This window comes from Aythya ferina (genome assembly GCF_964211825.1).
Source record: "Aythya ferina genome assembly, chromosome: 6".
Lineage (NCBI taxonomy): Eukaryota > Metazoa > Chordata > Aves > Anseriformes > Anatidae > Aythya > Aythya ferina.
Window position 1 is genome coordinate 37,237,418 of NC_140303.1, and position 26,811 is coordinate 37,264,228.

The window sequence follows — 26,811 nt, forward strand, 5'->3', positions numbered from 1 at the left end:
GGGATTTCTTTTGCACAAGTAACTATGCGATATGTGTTGAAGTTCCTTTACCTGTGTGTAAATGCAGACAAAACTAGGGAAGGAGGCCTGAAAGCAGGTAAGCGTTTCTCTTCAGTATCATTGAAAACCTACAGATTACTTCTCTACAAAGGTGCACGGGAAGGCAGGTGTTACCTCTGAAGCGTCAAGCAGTTTATAATGACTAGTGTTATCTAGTTTTACTTTCTCTAATAAAATAGTAAAGGTAAATTTTTAGATTTTTCTTTTGTGGGAACAACCTAAGAACCTGTGAAACTGAGAAAGGAAAACCATGCCTTGACTGTCTTAATCAGTCTAACTAATAGAAGCATTTTGTTTCCAGGAGAGCAAAGTTCCCTTTGTGTTCTGGTAGCACAAGCCGATTGGTAAGAGTTTATTTGCTGCTTGTTAGCAAAACTTCAGGGGCAATAAGTCCTTGTGAAAATGTATGCAGCATAGCAAGTGGAAAAGAAAGCATGGACCTGACAAGTGCTTATTTCCAGTACCCTACATGTTCTCCATAGAGAACAATTTATTGATTATGTCAAGATAGGCTTGAAAGCCCCCCACAAGGCTACAATTACCTGCCACTAGATGTTTCACTAGTAACTTCGGGATACAAGTGTTCATCCTGAAAAAGTTTTGATAGTCAGTTAACACTCTGTAATTTAGAAGATGCCAACTTAGAACATGACTGTTTGCATGTGCCAATTAACTAAGTTGTGACAACTACAGTACCTGAGCAGAAAGAGCAAGTTAATTAGGCCAGCCAGCCAATAAACTCTAACTCTTCTAGTAGAAACTAGTATGTCTAGAAAAGCAGTTAGCCAATGGTAATGCAAGTTTTCATTTGCTTAATTAAACATGTAGCTAATATTAAAACTACATGGTGAAATGACTTGCTTAAAATCTGAACCTTCTATTTTTGATGACCCAAGTCTTTGGAAACTGAAATTCATTCTGTATCAATAATAGCTGGTATAAACGTTTGAAGGTTGTACTACTGCATGATAACCATATGGTATTGAATATACAAATGCATGGGGTCAGTTGTGGAGCTGTATAAAATAACCTAATAACCAACCAGGGTTTTCTTAAGGACTTATTTTTTGCTACTTTTTGTCACTTCTAGTTAAATTCTTGATGTGTTTATTACAGACAGTTAACTGTTTTGAGCTGTGTCTGTATTTTTTAATTTGGAATTGCATTTTGACTTATGCTAAATGACATTAGCATAAAAAGATCCCTAGAGCCTGATAGTGTGGTTCATGGCATGTAAATTAGCAAACAATTCCATTATGTCACAACTATTAATATCTCACCACCATGCACTTCATTACACATGCTAGGTTTCTTACAATAGTTATAAATTCTTTCGCATGGCAGCTTTCAAAGACAGGGTTATACATCAGCAACTTTTCATAAAGCAGAAATCCTTATGGCAGCTTTCACCATATGACTCTACCTTGCTAGGGTAAGCACATGACTCATTCTTTATCCAGACTGTAATTTGCTTTATAACTACTGTTCTTGTATTTAAGAACAGTATAATTATTTCTCAGTGGTTTGTTATTCAACATTAACAAAATTGATTTGATGCAACAGTGAAGGGCATATTATGTATTTTATGTATTTTGTCTCATGCAAGAGGGGAAAGAAAGGACACTGAACAGAGTATCAAGTGGGCAAGAAAAGCAAAAATGAAGAAATAAGAAAATGCTTTGGTAGCTGTTCACCTATCTGAACACATTGAGTAGGGCCATCTTTCTAGGTCATGCCAGCTGCAGAGATTCCTTACTCCTTATGGGAGATTCCTTGCTGCAACAGATCCTGGGAAAGTGATTAACAGCTGGCTAAGCTCTGTACGCATCACTAAGATTACATCTTCAGATCACTTGTGCACATAGAAATCTTTAGACAAAAAATATTGACCAAGTCTAGGACTAAGAGGAGATTTGGCTGCACTTAGCCTTACTTCTTTGGTTCAATGAATTTAAAAAAAGCAAGGGGGTTTACTCTGAATCTTGTGACTCAGACAGAGAGTCTCATTGACACTTCTGACCTACCCTGTCCTCTGTGCAGTGAAAAATCAAGTGTACCTTGTCATCTTCAATCTTGTTAAGTTGCTGTCTTATTTATGATTAAGCTTTGTTAGATCACTACATTATATCAATAAATGTATTGTTGCTTCTCTCTGACGAGTGAAGTGTTTTCTTTCATCTGTGAGAGCTTTATATACTGTGGAGTAGTTCATAATAAAGTTTTCATGAGCCCCTCTTTATCTTTTCTATCTTTCCTTCCCTCAGTTTAACTTTAAGAAAATATCCTGACAGTATATTTTGCCTTTTGACATAAGACTGGTTAAACAATACAGCCATCAAATAGAAAAAGATGTTGTTCAATGAATGATGTGAAAAACGGTTCTGGAGACTTGAAGTGTGCTTGTATAAATTGGGTCAGCCCGTTATGACTAGTGAATTCAAAGCTCCCTGCTAGTTCTGACTTCTTAGGAAACAAACTTGAATTAAAATAACTCAGTGTACATTGTATGCATATCTTCATGTATTTAACGTTCCCTGTCAAAAACATTTAACAATTTAAATGCCATACATATTGCTGTTTTTAGGACATCCGTTTTTTTTTTTTCAGCTTATATAGTAGTTAAACTGCTATGCATTTTTATTTTTTTTTATCCCAGTAATTCATATACATCTATATAAAAATAGACTTAGGCATGTTTACTACTGTTTTCCACTAAGGTGTCTATTATTAAAATTGGAGATGGTTCAGCATTTTGTGAACTTACCAAATACCACTTTATTATCAATTTGTACATAGTTTCCATGACTATACAGCAAGCTGTGTACAAACACAAGGCAAAACTCCCTCCAACATTCAGTTGCAGTTCCAAAGTACTTCACAGTAGATGAGTTATGAAGAGTTTTGAGGAGAGGAATAATGAAGTATCTTTAAATGTATTTCTAAAGTGTTCTTCCAGGAATAAAATATAGCATTAGGGTAATAGTTTTAACAACCTTAGGTGGTTAAATAGTTTAAATAACGCTGGATGGTGGAAACTAATGTTGAATGGGAAAAGGCTGAGCTCTTGATATACCAGGAGGGATATTAAAGTGGATGTTGTTCTGATGAATGCAACTTACATTTGATGGGTTTATAAAAGGTAGTGAGTAGAGGAATGCAAAGAGGAACAATGTAGTCAGCATAGAAGGTCAGTAAAATGCTCAGAACTATGAGCATATATCAGTAGAGCAGGATTACTTTTGTCAGGGCTGCAGGACAGCAATTCTACATTGATGGACCAAAAGCTGGGAGCCTGGCCAATAACTAAGGGCAAGAGGAGAAGTCACATCCTGAAGATATCTTGTGGATTAGTTTTGCATAACTTAAAGCAAAACAACTATAAATAACCTTATTTTCCCAAACAGTGTTTGGGAATTGAACTCCGAAAAGAAATAGTCCTCCTAACTTGTAGTTTCTCTGCCTGCATATGTCACCTACAATGTCATTGCTCAGCAATTCTTATTTCTACCAAGCATCTCAGTTATTTGCAATGGGCAGTAAAATAATTGGTTATGCTTCATAAATCACTATTCTGTTCTTTAAAACTGTTCTTAACCATTTTTTTTAAACTGATAGTGGAAAAATACTGTGATCAGCAAATAAAATCAAAAACAAAGTGATACTTTGCTACTTACTGTTTTTCATTAAGAAACAAAGATATTAGGTCAGTTCATTTATATGCACTATGGAAAGGAAACAAATCTTCAGTGACTATTGCCCATCTTGGATGTTTATAATAATAGTAGTCCTACTATTAAGTAATGGCTTATAGTGTGATTGCACAGGATTTCCTAAGAAATTGGTGAACTGATATGAGTATAGGGTGTCTTTTAAAATGAGAAAGTGGAAGTATTACTGGTAGCTGGGGAAAGGGCTATGACTATAGGAAGTGTTTTTTAAAGTGACTTTCTAAATCAAAATGCCAAGTACTTAAATCAAAGGGCAGAGGTGCCAGGGCAATTCAATACTGGGTCTAGTTCAAGAGTTGACACAAATACATGAACATTTTAATGCCTATTTCAAGTTATTTTATATCTTTTATGATGTCTTTATTGTTGGATATTGTCCCTGCAAACACTGTCACAGGATTGTGGTAATTCGGTATGAATCATGAAGGTGGAAGTGTTGTCAGAGGATTATGGAGTCCTAAAACAAACACTCTTCAAAGAAATGTCTCTAGGACTTGGGAGAAACGTAACTTGCATAATGTCACAATGATTTATATGAAGATTCTTAATAACCATTTTTGATGCAGACTAAAGCTTCAGGAAATATTCAATACTGGTTCTGTTGTGGAAGAAAGGATATTGTCTTGTTAGAGATTGGACAATTTTCCCCTCATCTTCAGAATATAGAATCACTGCATTAATATTGTGGAAGTAGCAGTCAAAAGGATGACTTTTCCTTTGAGGAACAAGATGGCTTTATATCTTAGCTAATTCTGTATGTTTTCAAACAGTATTTAACATCTAGTCATCTAAACCTACTGATTTGCAATAGATAAAAGGAAACACTTACCTAAATGAAATGCTTACAAAACAACAAAATTCCAACAGTAAATGAATCCAAAACTCTCTCTTTCTTCTTTAGAGCAAGCTTAGGCAAACATTAATTTAATGAAATACCACAACTGGAGTGTTCAAAAGTACCCTTACTTACAATCAATGTTGTCTGTCTGTAACCCCCACTGACATTTCAGCAGCAAACATTTTTCAGAGTGGGTAAGGAGCTGATTAACAGTGCAGGTTTACAGAGACAAACTCAAGTCAATTAAGCCCCAGGAGGGGACCATCAATTAGTGTCAGTCAGGAAACCCTTTTACCACTTAAATTAACATAATGAAAAATAGTACTCACTCATTCAAGTTCAAGAAACTTTTGCCATCTAAAAATATGTTCTTTGGTAATAGAAATCTTACAGCCACATGAATTTAAATTCTTCAGAAGCAATCACATGAAGAAACAGTTTTCCCTATTTTTATTGGGAAATTGTAGTTTTGAGCACTATAAGACGGTGCTCAAGGAAGCTTGGTTATGTTCTATTTTAGTTCTTGAGTTGGATCTGCAAGGTGTCATTAGATTGTGAAAGTCACTGTGGAGACAGAATTAAAGCAAGTAACCCGGAAAGATGGAAAAAAAGGAGAAACTAAACCACATCCTTAGCACCCGCATTTAACTGGACTAAATTTTGATGTGTGCAGGTGTCTCTGTATTAAGAAAAAAATCAATGTTTCCTTATTTTGCCACTGTCCTAACTTCTGGCTCCTTCCAACAGGCAAATAATAAAGATTGGCTTTGGATATGAATATGTATAAAAAAAAAAAGTAGTTGGTCTGTTCTGGTGTAACAAGTCCCACTAGCTGTTTTGAAGGTAAGTTTTGAATCATTTGATGTATTGTGAGACAGCCATCAAACTGATTCTCTCCTGCAAATCACATGCAATATGGAATTACTTTAAAAATCAGATGATTGTTAAACAGGATAGTGAGGACTGATTTGTTGTCTTTTCACGCAGCAATCAGATGAAACCTTGTCAATGCTGCAAGAAATTCATCCCACAGTGATGAGAGGTAAGAAATACAGGAAGAATAATAACCTTTCTGAAGTTTTTGGAAATCAAAATTCCATTTAAAAGCTTAATTATTTTATTTTAATTATTTTATTTTACACCTACATTGTTTAATTTCGGAAAGCCCTGTGCTATGAGGATGATGTTATCCCACTTTGAAAGTTCATTGCAGTGAAGTGGAAGCTTGGACTCTATTTAGAGTCTTCCTCCCCATGCATTCCCCTCCCATGGTCATAGGAGGTTACTGAACTTTCTGGCTAATACAGCCCCAAATGCAGCCCCCATCCAGGAGGAAAATGTCTCCCTGCAAGTACTGCTGGTCATTACCTCTGGCAAGCAGGTCAGGGGTGCCTGGCCTATCTGAGGGACTTTGGTATACAAAAAACTTTACTTTTTTTTTTTTTTTTTTCAGAAACACTTTTTTGTTACAAAGCTAGCCTTGAAGGCATAAATCATTGTATACTGATTACTGAGACTACAAGTATTTTCTTTTCTTAGGGCAGATATTATGTTTTCCGTTTCTTTGGGGACACTTTATTTTTGGAATATCTATCATTTTATTGAACTGTGTTGCATTGAAAGTGTTTATCTTATGTATATTGCATTCCACACTGCAGCCTGTGGCTAAGACTCATATTAGTAAGTATATTGCTATTGATTTTGCATTGTCCCCATTTTCCATGTGCATATGAAGTTGAAATTTGTTTACAGTCTGTCCCTTATAGTGATCTGTTTGACTTCTGTGGTTTGGAAAACTGATTGCACTTTTGAAGCATGGAAAAATGTGATTTTTATTATGAGCCCATTCATGACTTTGGTAAGCTGTAGAGTCCCAGTAACTGTTGGGGGCTGATTTGATACAAAAGAAAATAGCTAGGTTTTGGGTACATGAGGTATGGTCACTATACTTATATGCTGTAAATGCTACCTTTTCTTTTCTGGTCCAAGAGTTGAAACCAGAAATCCCAGATCTTGCTTTGAGGTTGCCTGTAGGGAAGGGGGAGACAATACATGTGCTGACCCAAAACACATATCCTGAGATGCAAGCTTCTCACAAGAAGGTAATAAACAGCTTTTGTCTGAATATCTCCTTGTATGTAGCTTTGGTGTCCAAGTTAAGATATCTGAGCCCAAGTGCCCCATAAGGGGGTATGTGCATTTGAAATGGGGTCCTGGGTGACACTTAGCCCCAGTGACTGGCCCAAATCTACCCAAGCTTTTATGATTTCCCCAAAAGCCCCTGAGCTAATGCCTGTCACATCTGGTCCTTAGTGCTGGCAGTCATGTAAACATGATATTCATGGAGCACTGCCGGAAAATGTTAACAAATTTAGTATTTTCTTCACAGCTGTTTCACTATGAAGGTTATTAGGTATTACACAGCTATCATCAAAACATTTTTTTAATTAGCTTCTTCTTCAGCACTGTATTTAATTACAAGCACTTAGCCACAGGGAATGTTTACATCTCATAACCTCTAAATGAGAGAATACACAAGCTATAACACAACACAGCAATCTAGGTGTGTGTAAAATTGCATGAACAGCTAAGATATATGTCACATTGAGATCTATGTTAATGTCAAACATCACAAAGCAAGACCTGAAGAGATGCTGTTGAAGAACCTTTAACATGCAGTGTTGAAGCTCCATATGCGAGTGAATTGTGGCATATATTTGTCTAAAATGAGTTTCAAGAAATAGGCAATAGTAGACTTCTATTAATAGTAGATTCCAAAGCCACCTATTAACTTATTGCCAAATATAAATTATGTTCATGTCAGAGTGCATAACTCATATTTCCTTAATTTCTTTAAATATTTTCACAAAATTTTATGATGGTTGATGGCCCTTTAACTTCTATAATATAAAAAAAAAAAAAAAAAAAAAAAAAAAACAGCAGTTCAACAACTTTATTCAGGCATCAGTGGTCAGTGACAATGTGGTGAGTATTATATCAAAGGAGTGGATAATCCTCACTGTATGGTACCAACTCTAAATATAATATGAAAATTTCCCCTTCCAAGATATACAGGAGAGAATCTATTGTCTTTGGAACACAGAGAGTAATTCACATTCTCTAAGTGTGACTTGGAGACCTGCAACTAAGAACTGTAGCTGAATACATGGTTATATGTGCCACTGATTTAAGTACATGACAATTTCTACCCATATGTGAGGAAGAATATAAAAGTGACTTGTTACCTTTCTCCTTTTACTATGTTTTATGCTTTTTCTCCATGATTTTTTTTTTCAGGGTTCCTGAATGCTTAAACAATATTAGCCTTCATTTCAATCTATTTTTACTGGCATATTTTCTGTTCAAAGGTAGGGGGTAACTGCTTTGAAAAAATAAATCATAAAATCAACATTCTGTTTCTAGGTTTGAAACTTCCCATTTTATCTAGTGGTTATGGAGGAGAATTCAGAAATCTATAGCTTTCCTGAGAGGGCTCCTGGGCAACAGCCAAGTAGAGTACTGATTATGCAGGGGTCTGAAATATATTGGCTAGCCAAGTAAAGTGATTTTTTTTATTTTGTTCATGTCTTAAGATCTGCAGTAGTGTATTGGAGTCATTAGTCACAATTTAGTGAGCACTGGTTTAAAAAAAAAAAAAAAGGAAACAACAAATGTGGAAAGTGTTCACTTTGGGGATGTTTCCTTAAGCCAGCACTCAGGCCACATGGGTCTTGCATCAGAGGTGCCAGAAATAGGAGGAAAAGCACTTCCACAGAAGTGATTTCTCATCCCCGGAAGGCATTTTCACCTACACTGACAGCTATTAGGCAGTGTCTCTGAAGCTGCAGAAACAAGTAATCTCAGCAGTCCTATTTGTCTGTAAAAGGTGTGTGGTCTCTGCTGTTCTGAAACCTTAAGCACCAAGTTTAGAAACTGTGTTGTGGTGGACAGTTTCTCTTCAGCCCCCTAGGCCCTGTTTCAAGGTATTTTCAATACAAATAGTAGTTCATGACTCCTCGGCTTGCAGCTTTCCACTTCAAGGTGAAACGCTTTGAAAATCCATATGTATGCGAGAAATGAATTCAAGTCATTTGGGAACAAAGATGTTTTGCCAGCATTCATTAAGTGCCTTGGATACACTTGTCCCCATATTCCTCCAGATAAAGCAGTTTGATTGCTCTTCTTGCATCCAAGCTTAACAATAACAACAATGAGCACAATTTCAAATGCTTACAAACCCATTAGCCAAGTTCATTACACTTGATTCATATGAGATGCATTTCAATACCACTTGAACTTGTTGGTCCTCCATGAAATATTGACACTTCCCTTAAGAGTACATTTATTCAGATGGAAAGGGTCCTAGATGCAACCATTTAACCTGTTAGCATCCTTGGCTGTGTGAGACCTTCACAAACAGAAAGGGAGCTGTTTGCCTCCCTGGGAGGATGCTGATGTTCACTCTTCAGTGCTTGTGCACAAATGAATGTGAGTATCCATTTCATTATTTTCCTGCAAAGTTCAGTGGGTGCATCCCACTGCTGGCTCTTTTTCCTCTGTTTCATTAAAGAATTTCTTCCTTATAGCTGCTGATAGGCTGCAGAGTTTGTTTTCACTTGTCTGTTTTTATAGTGTGTGGTAACTTTGAAAAGTTGTTCAGCTTGCTTCCTCTGAGATAATGAATTTAATGACAAATATTAAAAAATCATAGTGTTTCAAGCCACCATCAGAAATGAGGTTATGTTTTGGATGATATTATTGGTATCTGCTACCTGTAGTAAATGTTGAACTTCTAGCTCTTAGGTCAGGAAATTACCTTACCATGATGTTCATCTTCTCCTGTCTTCCAGAGCATGAATGTGCTTGCACATACTGCTTCCTTATTTTTGAATGAAATCTTTGAAATCTGTCCATCATGAGCTTGAGTGCAGTTTCCTCTGCATTGGACAGCATGAATCTCTTAAATAACACGAAGAGGTAAATACTTCCTTTTCTTCTGCCCTGTGTGTTGTTTCCATGCTGCGATAGCTGTCATATTCTTCATGAATATCTGAGGAAAAATCCTACTATCTTGTCCTTTTTCCAGATAATAGCCAGCAACTTTTGTTCTTTTTCTTTCCCACTTGTTTCTTCTCACATTCTGCTTTGGTCTGTTTTGCTTTTGAACTCCAAATGTGAGCTTATGAATCCAGTCATGCTCATTGTCCATAATTTGGCTCTTCTGGATGGTTACACATGGGAAAAACAAGTTCTCAGTAGGTATAGCCTATTTCTCTTAGATAGCAGCTTTTTGCATTTCACCGGTGGAAGTGTCCAGGAGAGATGAGAGATGAAAATTGAGCTCCTTTTGCTCACCTGGTAAGTGGAATGGGTTTTGCATCATATACAAGACTAAGTTTGCACCTCTGGTCACAAGGGAAACCATGTATTCAGTGCAACGTTTCAATGAGCTGTGCTAATGGCTGCTGTCAGGGGATTGACGGGAAGCAATAGCAGGTTTAGTTAAGATAACTACCTGGGACATAACAGAAGGTGTGTGAGTCTGCCTGGAATGGTGGAATTACCTGAGCTAACAGGTCAGCGCAGAAATGTGGCCTGTTTTCTGAATGCAGACATATATGCCTGAGCACCGGCCTTGAATGCTGCTGAATGAAAACTATACTGTGGAAGTTTTGCATTAAATTTTTGACAATGTAGACCTGGCAGTCTGCATATTTAATTATTGTTGTGTGTTAATTCTTATGGAGTGAATACCAACAAAGTAGGAAAGTTTTGTTTCCAGAAAAATCTTTTGATTTCTGATTTTCCCCTTTCAGGAAAAATTCTCTTTACAAAAAAAAAAAAAAAAAAAAAAAAAAAAGCACCTGTAAAGCTAAAGCTAACCTTTGTGGAAAACAATAAAGGTGAATTTTTTATTTCAAATCAGAACTTAGAACTTTCAATGACTAATCATTTTTCCCTGCTTAAAAAACAACTAATATCTGCACTATTTTAGTTCTGTGTCAAACTTTTCTGTGTAATCATTTTTTTCATTAAAAAGATCAACTACTTAGCCCATTACCATGGAATAATAGTTTAGAACAAAGCTCATCCTTAAACCATCAGGAGTAATCAAATAGTTGAACTCCATTGCAAAAGGGATAGTTAGAAAGCTGCAGCAAGTCCTGCACTCCTCTCATGTTTTGTACACTTTTCTGGTTCATCAAACAAAGCCAAGAGGCAAATAAGCTACGACAGTCTGCTGTTGCTACTAGTATTTGTTTCAGGAAACTCTTCATTTCTTCTTTGCAAATGATTCCCCTGAGGTTCCAGTACCCTTCCCTCTTTCCTATTGTCCTCTAAAAAAGCCATTTGTATTTAGTTGCAGTGCTGTGAGCCAACATGAGACATTTGTGCTTTGACACACAGCTGTATGCATGCATGGCTGGACCTCCTCCAGAAAAGCCATATGTCAGTAACTCATCTTGAGTTGGGCAGTGGTGAAAGGCAAGTGCTTGACAAAAAACAGAGTGAATTAAGTAGTGTTTAAAAAAACAAAACAAAACAAAAAAAAAAACTTGTTTCACTCACTGCTTCATTTGTTTCTTCACCACTTCTTGCTTTCCTGTGCAATGTTTGTTTTACCTAGAGGTGTTGGTATTGTGTTGAATTCTGATGAGAAAGCCTGAAACCCCAGGCATGGTATTTTTTTTTTTCCTACAGTGGAGAAGAACACCTGTCAGTATTCAACTTGTTGTGTCTAGCTACTTGTGGTAGCGCTTCTTCCTTCACCAACTGAGTATGGTGGGCTAATTTAGGATGAAATCTAGGACTGTCACAAACCCATATTGCAGTTCTGGTATCCATTGGTGGTGAGCATGTGGGGCAGACTCACCAGCCTAGTAGGGGTTATAGAAATAAAGGCAGGTAAGTGTTAAATGGAGGCAGACCCGGGGTGTATCTATGGCAAGGTGAAGTAGTTAACTTGCTTGTTCTGGGCAGAAGGATTTGATCAGATGTATGGTGAGTCATTTGCAGTGAGTGCAAAATATATGGGGCATAACTGTGTAATAATTCCTATACTGTGAGGTTTTTTGAATTTGCCAGGATGTCCAAATCCATTTTCAGGCAGGCTGTAGGTGAGATATTCCTCACTGGTGAGCACATGCCATGGGGTTGATTTGTATATGGTGGAGAACAAATGAGATTTCTGGCCACCACCTGCCTGGACATCTCAGATGAACCTAAAGAATCCTTAAATATCAAAAGGGCAAAAATATTTACCACCCATCCTTGTAGTAGTTGTATAACAGTGCTACCTGCTAACACCTGTTACTTCTTAATAAGTTGTCTTCTGCCTGTACATGAATATATCTTGTGCAATGGGCTACTTTCAGAAGTTACCTGTAAATGACTGTGATGTTTCAAAATTAAATTTCCCATGTGTTAAGAATTTCTTATAAATTAGTACAGATTAGGAGGGGAAAGGAAGATTTCCAATGCTACAGTGGGAAGCTTCAATGCAGGGAGATAGGCAAGAGAATGTCTTCAGCATTTTGGAAACACAGTTATGCATATTTAGCTGTTCTTAAGGCAAATAAGTATGGCAGTATGTCAGTTGGAAATTACCCTCTTTCAAGTAAAGAAATAAGGTACTGTGACAATATTTGAGCAAGTCAGTCAATGGGTAACAGGTGGACAAAAATAGGATTTCTTGAGAGTTAATTCAGAAAAAAAAATCCTTAAGTAGGACAAATTACTTTTAATTCTACATCTGCTTTTCTCTGTTTCAGTCTATGCAATGATACTGTGCAGGAGGAGACAGTAGCAAGAATTATTTCACAAAGTTCTTAAAAGCAAGTTTTGATATGAGGAGCTGGTTTTGATAAATATTTCTCCCACAGATATGAAATCCAATGCAATCATATGTGCCTTCTGTATGAAGTAACTTCAATGTGCTCTTTCATTTTTTAACCTTTAAAGGACAAATTGTCATTCCCATTGAGTGCCCACGCTTGTGCTTCAGCAGGCGTTTGACACTACGGGACTTTAAAGCTCTTTTTAGGAGCTTTCACAAGGAGTATCACAACCTGGCCTTGAGTGATCTCTAGTTTTGGAGGTGAGAGGCAACCACAAAGAATGCTTTTAAGAATGGTTTTGAGGCTATGAAAAGCTAATAACTTTTCCTGTTCCCCTTCCTGGCAGGTGGATGGGGGATGAGTGACTGTCAGTGGATTTTTTTCTGTTTCCCAAAGTATGTTTCATTATGAGTATTGTTTATCAAGAAAACACTTTAAAAATGACAAATACTGAAGTAACTGAAGTAATGCAGAAGATACTGAATGCTTTCTTTGCTTCAGTCTTTGCTTCAAGGACTCCCCCCTGGGACTCCTCAACCCTGGAGGGAGGAGAAAGAGTCTGGGAAGTGGAGATCTCCCCTCTTGTTGACAAGGGGGTGATTTGGGAGCATCTGAGTGGGCTCAATGCACACAAATCTATGGGTCCTAATGGGATGCATCCACATGTGCTAAGGGAGTTGGCAGAGGTAATCGCCAAACCATTCTCTATCATCTTTGAAAGGTCCTGGAGAACAGGAGAGGTGCCTGAAGATTGGAGGATAGCCAATGTCACTCTGGTCTTTAAGAAGGGCAAGAAGGAGGATCTGGGAAACTATAGGCCAGTCAGTCTCACCTCTGTCCCTGGAAAGGTGTTGGAACAGCTTGTTCTGGATGCCAGCAATTGGAAGAGAAGAAGGTTATGAGGAGTAGTCAGCATGGATTCACCAAGGGGAAGTTGTGCTCAGCCAACCTCATTGCCTTCTATGATGGCATCACCAGTTGTGTAGATGAGGGGATAGCAGCGGATGTCATCTATCTTGACTTTAGCAAGTGTTTTGATACTGTCTCCCATGACATCCTACTAACAAAGCTGAGAAAGTGTGGGATAGAGGAGTGGACAGTAAGGTGGGTTAAGAACCGGCTGACTGGCCGAGCTCAGAGGGTGGTGATCGGTGGTGCAGAGTCTGGCTGGAGACCTGTGACTAGCAGTGTTCCCCAGGGGTCAGTGCTGGGTCTGGTCTTGTTCAACGTCTTCGTCGATGACCTTGGTGAGGGAATAGTGTCTGCCCTTAGCAATATGCCAATGACACAAAGCTGGGAGGAGTGGCTGACACACCAGAAGGCTGTGCTGCCATTCAGCGAGACCTGGACAGGCTGGAGAGATGGGCAGGAAGAAAACAAATGAGGTTTAACAAGAGCAAGTGTAGAGTCCTGCACCTGGGAAGGAACAATTACATATATCAGTACAGGCTGGGGGACGACCTGCTGGAGAGGAGCTCTGAGGAGAAGGACCTGGGGGTTCTGGTGGACGACGGGTTGACCATTAGCCAGCGGTGTGCCCTGGTGGCCAAGAGGGCCAATGGTATCCTGGAGTGTGTTAAAATGAGCATGGCCAGCAGGTCAAAGGAGGTGATTCTCCCCCTCTACTCTGCCCTGGTCAGGCCTCACCTGGAGTACTGTGTCCAGTTCTGGGCTCCCTGGTACAAGAAAGACAGGGATCTCTGGAAAGAGTCCAGCAGAGGGCCACAAAGGTGATACAGGGCCTGGAGCATCTTCCTTATGAGGAAAGGCTGAGAGACCTGGGTCTGTTCAGCCTGAATAAAAGAAGACTGAGAGAGGATCTCATCAATGTGTATAAATACCTGAGGTGTGGGATAAAAGATTGGTGAAGACCACTCTTTTCAGTGGTTTGCAGGGACAGGACAAGGAGTAATGGTCACAAGATAGAGCACAGGAAGCTCCACACCAATGTGTGAAAGAACTTCTTCACGGTGAGGGTGACAGAGCACTGGGACAGGTTGCCCAGGGAGGTTGTGGAGTCCCTTCTCTGGAGATATTTAAGGCCCGTCTGGACACTTACCTGGGCAGCCTGCTCTAAGGAACCTGCTTTGGCAGGGGGGTTGGACCTGATGATCTTTCGAGGTCCCTTCCAACCTCTTCAATTCTGTGATTCTGTGATCTTGGAAACCTGCTGAAGATCTCTGGTCTTTGAATAAATGTCTACATGACTTTTCAACAGAAGGATCTCTGAGTACTGTGGACAGATCTTCAACCAAGTAAATGGATACAGATGGGGAGGGAGATTCCAAAAGGGCTGATTTATAAATGGGTTTTAAATATCATTAGCATTTATCTTTTACCACAGAGAGAGTATATCTGTGTAATGATAGCAGCAGAGGTGAGTGTAACGCTGTACTGTACTCACTGCTGAGTGAGAAGCAGGTGCATCTCCATTAGAAATACAGATTTTCAAGGTTTTCTTCTAGGTGTCAGACCTCTGTAGCCCTTATTGGTTTGTAATTCAAGGCTATGCCCAGGGGGGAAGTATATTTATCTTTCTTAATGGGTTTGCACAGCTCTCGTAAGTGTTAATGGGGGATTACAAATGGACTTTGAAGGAAAAATATACCTTTACTGTTGTATTGTAACTTCAAGTCTCAGTGCACAGCAGGATCTATGCATGTGTGTCTGTATATGCAATACCTGGGGGATATGGCTTTGAAATACTTCGTTACTTGGACAAAAAAAAAAAAAAGAAAAAAGGATGGTGACCTGTCTTACTGCCTTATATAAGAGCTGCAGTATTTGTGAGGAAGTGAGAGGAGAACACTGCCCGTGTTTTATATTAGAAGTTGTTTTACATTAGAAATTTAGTCTCATTAAGATTGAAAGATGTTGTAGTAACCAATCACGGGTGCAGGGAGTGGCTGGGGGGGAGGGGAAGAGCATTTTAGGAGAGCATTTATTTTAGGGAAATAACTAACTGCTCTACAGAGTCAGAGGTTCAATGAATTTTTAGATAATGTATCTTGCTAAAGTTTAACCTCTCAACTTGCCAGTCTTTTTAAGAAAAAATTGTTCATGCTATTCTTCCAAATTTGGGAAAACCTTGATATCATGTGAAGAAAGAACTTGCAGAAAGTACTCTGAGAAGTCAAGAAACAAACCTGTTCATTCCCCTGCTGTTCTGTTTCCAAATATTGTGCACTCTCACTCCCATTGTCTTGCTGAGAATGAAGTCCAGGAGGACAGGAGGAAAAGCAATAGTGTTCATCATATCCATTCTTTTTTTGTTTGTTTATGCTATTACTTTATGCCTCCTGGTCCTCATGTTAGAGTCAAAGCATGTGGAAGACCACAAGTGGGGATGAACTCCTTTCATGCTGTTCTTTATGTACCTCTGTGTGAATGTAATTTAGCTCAGTATGCAAAACCTCAGCAACTTTTTTGATAAATACACAACTATTATATCAACAATTTGTTTACTGTATCATGCTAAGTTTTATCTTCAGTTCCACTGTTAAGACGTGCATTCCTTGAGTTAGTATTCTTCTGGGTCAAGTCATATTATGGATAGTATTGTCTTTGAGCCCTTTGTAATGGAAAAGATGTGTCCAGTCTGTTTTGAACACTGCAGATGCAGGGAAAAACTTTTGCAGATCTTATGCAACACGGACCCATTCAAACTTCACTGGTGTTTTTTATTTTTTATTACAAAAGGTCTGAGATAATAGCATCTTTTTCCTGAGGAAAGACAGCCGTGTCATCTTTACTTTTTTAGTTGCTATGTGACTGGTTGATCTCCTGCTACTTGTGATTTTTCTTTTTAAACTTGTAAAGTTTCAGATTTCAGAGGTACGTGGATTTCATGGAGGAGTGCATAAAGATAAGGTAATAAAAGGGACTGAATATTTTCTGCTTTAAGTGGTCTTGAGTAAGATTGTCATACAAGATCAGAATGTCACCCAAGTAACATGTCCTGCTTCTCAGCTAGACTATCTTGCCTTTATGATATGGTTCTTAAAAGATATTCCAGTACAGAGAATGTTGCACCGCTTTTTCAGGTATGGTGGAGACTATAATCTTCTATGATTCACTTTCTCTTTCAGAAATCTGAAATACAGCCTTTCTGCAACAGTTTGATCCAAATGGTTTCTTTATTACAACTGTTACATTTTCCTCCTACATGGGGTATAACTACAACTGTATTACTACTGCTTAGGTTAGAAGTGAATTGGAGCTGATGATAAATGCAGCATTCCTAGCAATTTGCAACTAGCTTTGTCCCTGCCGGTCCAAAGGAAGAAGCTATGCAGGTGCTCAGCCACAGTGACTGTAACTAATGAGGAAGCCAAAGCCCCTTATCTCAGCTGATAAATCCTCATCTTCTTCTATCTGTCTTCAGCATTGTCACTTCAGTGCATGGCTCTGCTGCTAGGTTTCTTTCAGAAGCAGGAGGTAACATTAGACTTGCTGAGCACAGTAACTACACGCAGCATTTAAAGCAAAACAACCTTTACAGAATGTCTCCAACTTAAAATAACTGTTCCCTGTCCTCTAGCAAAATATTGCTCTGTTATCGGCTTACTGCTGTGGGACCACTCAGACAATTGGATTTGTGAAAATGTGCATCTCTTGCTAAAACACATCTCTCAATCTTATGAAGTACAGTCTCATCTGCAACCCCAGATGAAAATACAAAGCAGAACAAAGTCTAGAGAAGACCTCCTGTGGAAGATCCCTAGAAATATCTTACCTTCAATCTGATAAAATGGAAATAGCTTTAAAGTCTATTTTAAAACCATCTGTCTATACACTTCATAACTTGATTTAGGCTATAATTCTTGAGTTTTCTTATAAAACTTATGAAAACTTATTTTCTAGTCATCAGAAGCCTTATTGGAGCATGCCTGCAACTTTGCATGTCTCCATTATTAGCAATGCCTGTGTTTGGTGACTGGCCTAATTTGTTCTCAAGAAATCCATCTAGTCTATCCTCACATTTTGGTCTCAGTTTTAAGCAATGTTCCAATACACTTGCCAGTAGGTCTGGCTGATCTTTAAATCAGAAGAAGAAGAAGGCAGTCTTTCTATCTTCTCTGCTGAGTTGGTGCTGTTTGCCCTTCCCAGGTCCCACAGGATTTCTCTGGCCTCAGAGTTCTCAAAGATAATTACTAATGGTTCTTAGATGGCTTAAGTTAATTCCTTGAGTACTTGAAAGTGCATTGTATCAAGTTCCTAAAATTTGATTGCATCTAACTTGAATATGCTTCAACTTGTCCTTTTCTTATTCCTGTCCTACAGATTTATCTCCTAGTTAAAATTAGTTACAGATACCTAAACAATTAACCTTTTTAGTAAAAACTGAATTCACAACAGCTTTAGATACTTGAGCTTTTCTTCATTCGCTGTTATTTGACTAAAACAAATAAAACTTGATTTATCTTCTGCTATGGATAATGCACTTAAAGAACTTTTTCTTATTTACATTAATAGCTAGTTATAACTTGTTTTCTGTTTCTCTCTTTTCAATTCAATGGCTACATACTTGCGCTACTCTTTTACACTTGTCCTGAATTGTATTTCCACTTTCAGTGCAATTCCACTTTAAATACAATTCCCTCTTGATTATCTGGATTGTTTAGAGATACTGAATCTCTACTTCTATTTTATCTGAAGCAAGAATATTTCATATTGTGTTCTTTCTATCCTTTAACTACCAGCTCTCCTGTATTTTCTTTGAGTTTATCCCCAGGGACTGTCATGACGGCTCCAAATTTGCTGACATTTTCTTTTTTTAATGTACGCTTTCCTCATTATGTTTTCTTCCTTTGAAATTATGAATACAATTGTTTTGTGAATGTTTACATCTTCAGATTTTCAGCCAACAATTCTTTTCACTTCATTTTCTTGCTTCTCTGAAAGGCCCGGGGGTGCCAATTGAGGGTGTGCAGGAATAATAGTGTCCTTCAAGACTTTTGACAGGCAAATCCATCTGAAGTTTGGTCATAACTATCCTTTAATATATTAAAAAAAAAAGGGATCACTTTAGATGTTGAACTGGTTGTGTAAGAAAAATTCACACAGGTCCTTAGCATGAATCAGCATATACAAAAGCATGAAAAATCATCCTATGAGTTAGCGTGACAGCCTGCTTTGTGTGGCGCCATGTAATGGCTCCTTACAGTGAGATGTTTTGGCTTTGCTTTGCTTCTTACAGGGTGCTCAAGCCATGTGTTTGGTCTGCAACTAACATGCAAGTATGTTGGTTTTATGCAGGTAATACCCAGTTATCTGGAGAACATGTGGAAAGAACTGACTGAAATATACAGCAGGAGGGATGAGGGAGGTGAACTTCCAGTCTTAGTCCTGGGCTGAACAAGATTTCTTAACTCTACAGTATGAAACAAGAGGGCAGTGAAATGGTCTCTGCTAACACACACCACCCTTCCCTTTTTCTGGATGCTTCTCTTGATATAAGCCACTCCCTTTCCTGTGTCCTTCCCTGACCCACTGCTCTTTGCTGTGGCTGTTCCTCTTCCCTTCCTTCCCCACCTTGGAGTCCTTCAGCCAGTAGAGACAGATATTTCAGTAACTGCAGCTATGCCACTACTTTCTTTTTTTTTTATTGAGAAACTCAACTGTGAGATGCCTAATGATCCTGGGAGATGAATCTCCCAGCACAGTGTAACCTAATGGATATTTAGAGTGGCAATCTAGTGGGGTAAGTGAATGAAGCAGTGCTGGAAATACAGTTGCAACAAATTTAAAACACTTCTGTTCCCTATATCTATGTTTTACCCAGCTATTAGTATCAGCTTATTCTGTACGCTTAGCTGGCTCTTCTCTTCCTCCTCAAAATCCCTCTCAGAAGCTCCTTGCTGCAGCCCTGTTTGCCAATTAGCCTCTTGTTCCTGTTGTGCACAGTTTTTAGGAGAATTCAGTACTTTGTGTTCTGCCTGTGGAACAAACCACCCTGCTTTTCTCTTGCACCCAAGGAGGGTCTCTGGCCTACCAGAACTGCAGTTTGGCTGCCTCCCACCTATGACTGCACTGCAGGTGGTGGTCAGAGGCCACAGTGACTTGATGGCCTTTTGGTCCTTTCTGTCATGTCACCAACATACAGTTGCATCTGTATCCTTACCAGCCCCTGTCTTAGGGTGTCTTTCACCATCTTTCCTTCAGCAGAGCCATAACATTGCTTCATTTATCAGTAAAACAGAATCAACAAAACATTTTCCTTTTCCACTCACTGAGCTGCACAAGATGATGGATGGGGGAGAGGCTTCTTTGAGCCAGCATGTCACAGACTGTGGGGTTGTTTTGTTGTTTCTTGGGAATGAACATGGACCCTGAAGTGAAGACTCTCACTCCTTTCACTTTGGTCTAATTGAACTAATGCCCTCTTTGGGGTTTCATGGAAGAGAAAATGTTGTAGGTGGAAAAAAAATTCCCAATATGGCTGGCTTTTTCTCTACAGAAGCTATTACCTGTCTTGCACCAATCCACCTTCACATACATGACTTGAGGTGAGGGACAACATAATTCAAGTAGCACATAGTCAATTCTACTAGCATACATGGAGAAAATCAAAGTAATTGTGAAAGAGTTGGATTCATTCTTATAAACTGAATAAATATGTATTTATCCATAGCTTTATGGTCTGGCCAGCAGCAAAGAGTTGGAGTAGATGGTTTGGGAGGGGAAATTATTGTAAATTGAAAATGTTTTAGTCTCTGTAGGTTTGGAATACAAAGGGGGAAGGAGCAGTTTTTTCATCCCTTAAGGTGAAAAGATGGTCTATTCCCAAGCTACATTAACTCATAGAGCTAACCACTCATTCTCCCACATCTTGATGCATTCCTTTTTGTTCTTTCAAAATCCCTCATCCATTGTCTGTTAGACCAGATCAACTGGGCTGCTGATACGTAAATTTGTAACCATAATCATTTGGTGTTAAAATTATCTCTTTTTCTTGTACCTTTTTCTTGTACCTGCATGGTTCAAAGCTGCATCTTTATACTGCTGCTTGTAGGCATGGAACTGTAATTTGCATATTGAAAAATAAAATTGGGGAGATGTTTCATGTTCACTGCTAGTTTTTAATTAAAAAATGAATATGACAAGCCAAGATCTTGAAATCTGTGTCTGTGATAAATACGGATACGGAGAGAGAAATTCTTTTGTTGTTGTTGTTAAAACTGAGCCATGAATCTTTCCCACTGCTGTCAAACAGGCAGTCCTGGAAGCACTAATGCACCTGAATGATTTTACTTAGGTGAGTGGTTTATATTGATTGGGATTGGCACTGGATTAATTTGGAGGCTCTTGAGCACTCAGGAGTTCTTAGGAACAAGAGAAGTATCTTATTTGGTTTTCTCTTTGGCAAACTGATGTAGGTGAACTACACTTTCTACCACCTTTCTAAGGCCAAATGCTGTTGTGTGTTTTTTTTTTGTTTGTTTGTTTGTTTGTTTGTTTTTCCAAATTAATAGTCAGTGTTTAGAGAAATGATATAACAATACAGTTCAGTATTCTCTGAATTTTTGGCAGATTTCTTGTATGTTGAAAAATATTTTTTTTTTTCTAAACCTAAAGTTTCTTTTTCTTTGTAGAGTTTGTGTAGTCACAAGCATGTGGAAGAGAAACTTTATGAAATAGAGCTCAGATTTTCATGAAGACAACTTTGGCCAGGCCAAGCTGATTCAAACTAAATCTATTTGGCCTTCTTCTGATTTTTGGTTATTGCTTCATGATAAAAGTCAAATTGTATGTGTTCACTGTTGTTGAGAAACAATATTTTTGTTTCTCAATAGCTTTGTTTCTCAGTTTCCAAGCAAGAGGAACCTTATAACATAAATTTTGGAGTAGGAATAGACAGAAGAACTACTTGCATATTCGGTGCCTGTTTTCTAAGTAGACTTTCTAACATAGGTGGTTATTGTCATTATGGGTGACAGTGTAGTGACAAATAGAACCATTTAAACCTGGAAGTTGGTATTTTTAGCATGTTTAAATTATTCAAATCTAGTTACTTCTAACTTTAACCTGCTGCCATGGCAATAGAAATATATATTAATAGACTCAAGCATGTGGTTGACTAATCTGCTAAGTCTGCCTACAGGGTTTAAGGGTTTGTGTTTAGTTAGTTCCTTCCACACAGCAACAACCAGTATGGAGGCATGCTTCTCAGTGTATTTAAAAAAATACATAAAAATCCTCTGCCATTTCTACATTGTAAGTAAAGCAGTTATTAAGGCTCTTCACCTAAATGGGACTTACTTTTACTAGTTCAAGAGACTGCTGATGTAAGAAGAAACATAAGAAAGGCTGTAGCTTCCAAGCAGAAGGGGAAACTTTGTATTTTTCCTTGCTGAGCAGCTCCTTGCAGTGCAATAGTTCTTGCTTTAGCATTAGGGCTTAAAACAGGACTACCAGTAGAGGGCACCTGACAGGAAAAGTATTCCTCCTGTTATAGTTTCAATAAGCTTTACCTCTTCAAATGTAGCATTTTTTATTAATATATTGAAATACTGTTTTCATGATTAGGTGTTGCATGCCTAGTTGTGCTGTAGAGCTCTGCATTCACAGCCTGTATGGTTGATAACATTTGGACAGTTCTTCACAGGAAAACATTATGTCCGGTCCAGCTCCTGGCAACACACAGGTCTACCCAAAATTTTAGACCATGTGACTAAGTGCACAGAACAAATGCTGCTTAAATTCCAACAGGCTTGGTGCAGTGACTGCTTCCCTGGGGAGCTTGTTCCAGTGTGCAACCACCCTCTTAGTGAAGTACCTCTTCCTGCTTGTCTAGCCTAAACCTTCCCTGCCTTAGCTTGACACCATTCCCACTATTCCAATGGGTTCTATCACTGGTGATTAAGGACAATAGGTTGGACCCTGCCCCTCTAGTCCCCCTCGTGACGAAGCTGTAGATGAGGAAGCTATCTCTGTGGAAGAAGTTAATCCCACCTCTGACCTTGCTAAGTTTTGGACCAGGGATCTTGGAAATATGAGCTGCAGTTCTGGCTCTTCATTGCATATTTAGTTTCACAGGTTTCTGAAATAATTGTTGCAAGCACAGTTGTACTTATCTTTCCACTAAATAAGTGTCTGTCCTCATGGCTATTTCTATTTCCCTTGCAGTATCTGTAAGAATAACTTCCCGTGTAGCCCTGTTTATTGCTAGCATCCCATAACCAAGTAAATAGCCCTCAAGTTACCCTCTTCATCAGAAGCATACCATGCACTGAAGGAAATCGTATCAAAAGCTCCCATCAATAAAAGCCTGAGAAAACAGCTAAAACAAACACTTTCTCAATTATGAAAAAAAATCCCTAACTGTCTAAGAACAATTGCCCCACACCCTAAATCAGATGAGGTTAAGAGTTTAATAATAAATCTATAGAAGATTTTAGGTCTTTAGTTGGGAATTATTTATGCTGTACACTGTTCTAAACTTTCTTCCCCTCTGTCAAAAAGAGCCCATCTAAAGGTGTGATCTGTGATGTTAAAAAAATCTAAAGTCTTCCAGCAATTTACCTAGTCCTATAAGATTGTTACAATACTAAATAAAAGCATTTGTCAAGCGAGTGGAACTGAGAACTCTTCTTTCCAAAATATGTGAATAATAATTGAGTGCAGAACAAAAGTGTTAGTTTAAAAGGCTTTTGGAACATTTCCAGTAACAATCAATATTTATATACTCCTTACAAAACTAGGGTATTGAGCAATCGCATGACTTCAGCCTGTCCAGAATAGGTAAAATAAGGACAACAGGAATCTAGATGAAATAAACCATTTGGATCTGGCTTCCACCGCACACCCCTGCCTTGACCCCCAGAGAGCTTTCACATGGGCTGCTTGACTTCCTGTCTGCTGTGGTCCTACAATTAGACTATATGGGACTAGGGTTCTGTTTACTTTAATAGGACTTTCACACCAGCATGGATAAAAGTTTATGAATCAAGGCATTAGCTGGTATTTGTGGCTTCCCTGCGAATTGATTTCTTGCAGACCACAGTCAGATCTGGTTATGCTGGGAAATGTCAAGATAACTCTGATATTAAGACATTTTTCTTCCCTTGTTTGTTCCAGTGACTAGCTGCGTGATTTTCTGACAATTTCTGCCTCTTAGTTGCATATTCATATGTTCAAACAGTGAACTCTACATTTCAGATAAAAATCTTGAGACAGTTATAAGCATATTCCCCTCTGCCCAGCTAAGAGATGAGGTGAGCTAGGCATTCATGAGCCCCAGGTAAAAGCAATCCTGAGGGCATTTAAGAATGAAAACACATGTCCTGCCACTTCATGTTAAGGAACCCTTTAAGTACATGATAGCAGCAGATTGTATGTCAGAAGACAGTCATGATGCTGAGTCACAGCCATAAGTGGCAGGTCTGAGAACATATTTTTTTTCCACTAGTCCATTTTCCCAGCTAGCATTTCTTCTAGCTGTTAAAGGGATGCTGGTGGCATGCATTTCAAAACTTCTATGAAACTATTCAGCTAATCACCATTTCTCTTCCACCTGTCTCTGAGCTTTCTATTTATTATAGAAATTATAGGTTTATTAATAATATTCACCTTGATAAAACCTTTGTATATATTTAGCAATACCTGTGGGATTAGTGTTCTGCATTGGTGTAGGAGCCCTAACTCTGAACATCACCTAGGAAAGCAAGGGAACATACATCTTTCATGGCCCCTAAAGAAAAGGGAGAAGCTGGCACGTGAGTTGAGAATTCCAAAATTTCTTTTCCTCTGAAATTTCTTATGAAAAATAATTTTAATTCTCTGTGGTACAACGTGAACTTTTTCTGTGTTAGTGAGAGCAGTAGCCTCCAATAAAAACTGCTTAGGCTTGGACATAAACAGCACAAAGAAACTGTCTGTTTTTTAGTTTTTCTGGTAGATGCAGACTTGGTGGCTTATGTTTTCAGTGATCATTTGCTTTGCTGTTTTTAGAAGTCCACAGACCAATAAAGAGGCAACCTTTAATTTTTTCTTCTCCTGTCTTGTTTCTGTAGGTTTTCCTTCAGCCTTCAATTTATGACATCGATGCTGAATGCAGATGAGCTAGTACTTCACTTGTCTCTGGATAATTATTTTCAGATAATTAACCGAACTCCCAAATGCATATTCTGGATTTTTGTGGGTTCTTTATATATATATATATATATATATATATATATATATTTTTGCCATGGTTCTATTCCTGATTCAGTTGCTGACCAAAAAGAAACACTAAGAACTGCAGCTGATTCTGAATCACTCTGTTAGTTTTTTAGACTGGAAAAATCTACACCTAAATAATTTAGATTCGTATTATTCAAGCATCTAAAGCCTGGTGCAGTACAAGTGTTTGGTGTAATTATCACTTATAAAGTGGTAGTAGCAAGTACAGGAGCACCAGCAAATTCTGTAGAGGGAAATTTGACTCCCTATACAAAACACAGGTTAAAAAAAAAAATGTTGCTAATTAATGCCTATGAAGTATTTACTTATAATTATATCTGTCTCCAAAGACTGCAGTTTCATTTTGCTTTGCAGTGCTGGCTCTGGCTCTAGGAAGGAAGGGGAAAATGTGCTCTTTATGGCTAAAAGTGCTTTCCTAAAGTGGATATTTAGTGGTGCTCTTGACAGGAACTTATTCATCCAGAGAAAGTCAATAGGACAACCGCAACAGACCCAGCAGGATCCTTACACTCAATACTAATGGCAATGAGGTTTAGTTTGGAAAAGCAAAAGCCCAGAGAAGTCTGTATAATATTAGTGATTGCTTGCTCTTTAGTTCTGAATTTTGCATTTTCTCTCTTCTGCATCCCACTGTACAAAGATGAATGTGAGTAAAAGCATAAGTGAGGGAGGAAAAGAGTAACGATTGTTGAAAATGCTGAACTGTACCAAAATTACCTTCATTGGTAAGTACAATGGATAGTTAAAGGGTCCCTTTCAATACACAGAACTCCATAATGAATATATTCCACTTTCATTTAAAAATCCATGAAATAAAATGAGGTTTTATTCAAATACTGTCTTACCAACCACTATGAAAGGAAACACTAAACACTAATTTTTTTGACTTTTTTACTGCACTTTCCTCTCTGTTTCTGTTAATGGTTCAGTTTACATTTTTCCCTTCTGGGTCTTGACATAAGGAAGGACACTGGGAAGCTGAATTCCCTGATCTTTTTTTTTTTTTTTTTTTTTTTTTTTTCCCCATGTGCTTGCAGCAATGGAGCTGTGCTCTGCATGCACTATGCACAACTTTGAGAACATAGCCCTGAATGTGAGCCGCTCTTGTGGTCTGCTTGTCGGCTGCATAATTTAAGCATTAGGAGAGTGTGAGGAAGCAAAGGGTCAGAAATCAATTCTGCAGTCAAATGGCTCGGGGGACTTCATTTCTCTGAAAGAGGTAAACAACTCTTCCTGCAGTGGGGCTGGCATGGAGCAGGGAATGCTTCGCAGAGGAGACTGAAGGGTTATGGAGCTTTAGTGCTTAGGAAAAAAATAATAATAAAAAACATTTGACCACCTGCACATCGAGCTTATCTCTACTCTCCTCCATATATTTATTCTTACAGCTCCTACAAGAAGGCACTAGTGCTGAGTTTGTCTCCTTTCGGTGTTAGAGCTGCTCCTTACCCTTGCAGCCCGTTGGGATCTGCTCACCCCTTGCTGAAGAGAGACTAATTAAATGTCGTGGGCTGGTGCAAGGACCTTAAATACCACAAATTCCATTTGCAGTGACTTTTGTGTTCCAAGTGAGGTTGCAGACCAAGAGGGGGTTAAATGGTTCAGTGCTCATATGCTGGTGCCAGAGTTGCCCCTCAGAGCTGAGGGAAAATGGGAGGGAGGGAGATGTTGGGAAGGAGGCAGCAGAGCCTAGCACGCTGATAACGGGGAAGTGGTTTCCTTAGCAACTACAGTGCTTTGGATGGTTTCAGACCAGAGTACAACTGGGTACGAAGTATCTGATTAAAATTTATTGCAGGGGACAGAAGCAGTGCAAGCCATAGCAGAGCCAACGTGTGCACAGAAGAGTGGGTGCTGGAGATGTAGGGTGATTTGAATGATTTCTCTATTGTCTGGGCCATCTTCTGTTCATGCCGAGAAGAAAAGAGGCTTGGGAAGTGGCAGGCAGGTGAAGATGGCACGACCGAACTCTGAAGGCATGAAAATCAAGATGAAATGCGTGGCCTGGGTTCACAGCTTAAGGAAAACATAAAACTGCTTCACACTGAACATTTTCCTGAAGAATGTTCTCCTACAGCAAACTGAAAAAGCTGTTTACCTTGGAAAGGCACATCTTCCCTTTTAGATGAGCCAACTTTTGGTAATAGCTGGTAACTGGCCTACT

At 38.6% G+C, this 26,811-nt stretch overlaps 1 long non-coding RNA gene across 1 annotated transcript; it reads left to right on the forward strand.

Annotated features, from left to right (window-relative positions):
- On the forward strand, positions 1-26,571 carry LOC311438820. The gene is made up of 4 exons (XR_014694335.1): positions 1-97; positions 5,614-5,668; positions 9,477-9,603; positions 26,446-26,571. It is a non-coding gene; the product is annotated as an uncharacterized lncRNA (long non-coding RNA).
- The last annotated feature ends 240 nt before the right edge of the window (positions 26,572-26,811 follow it).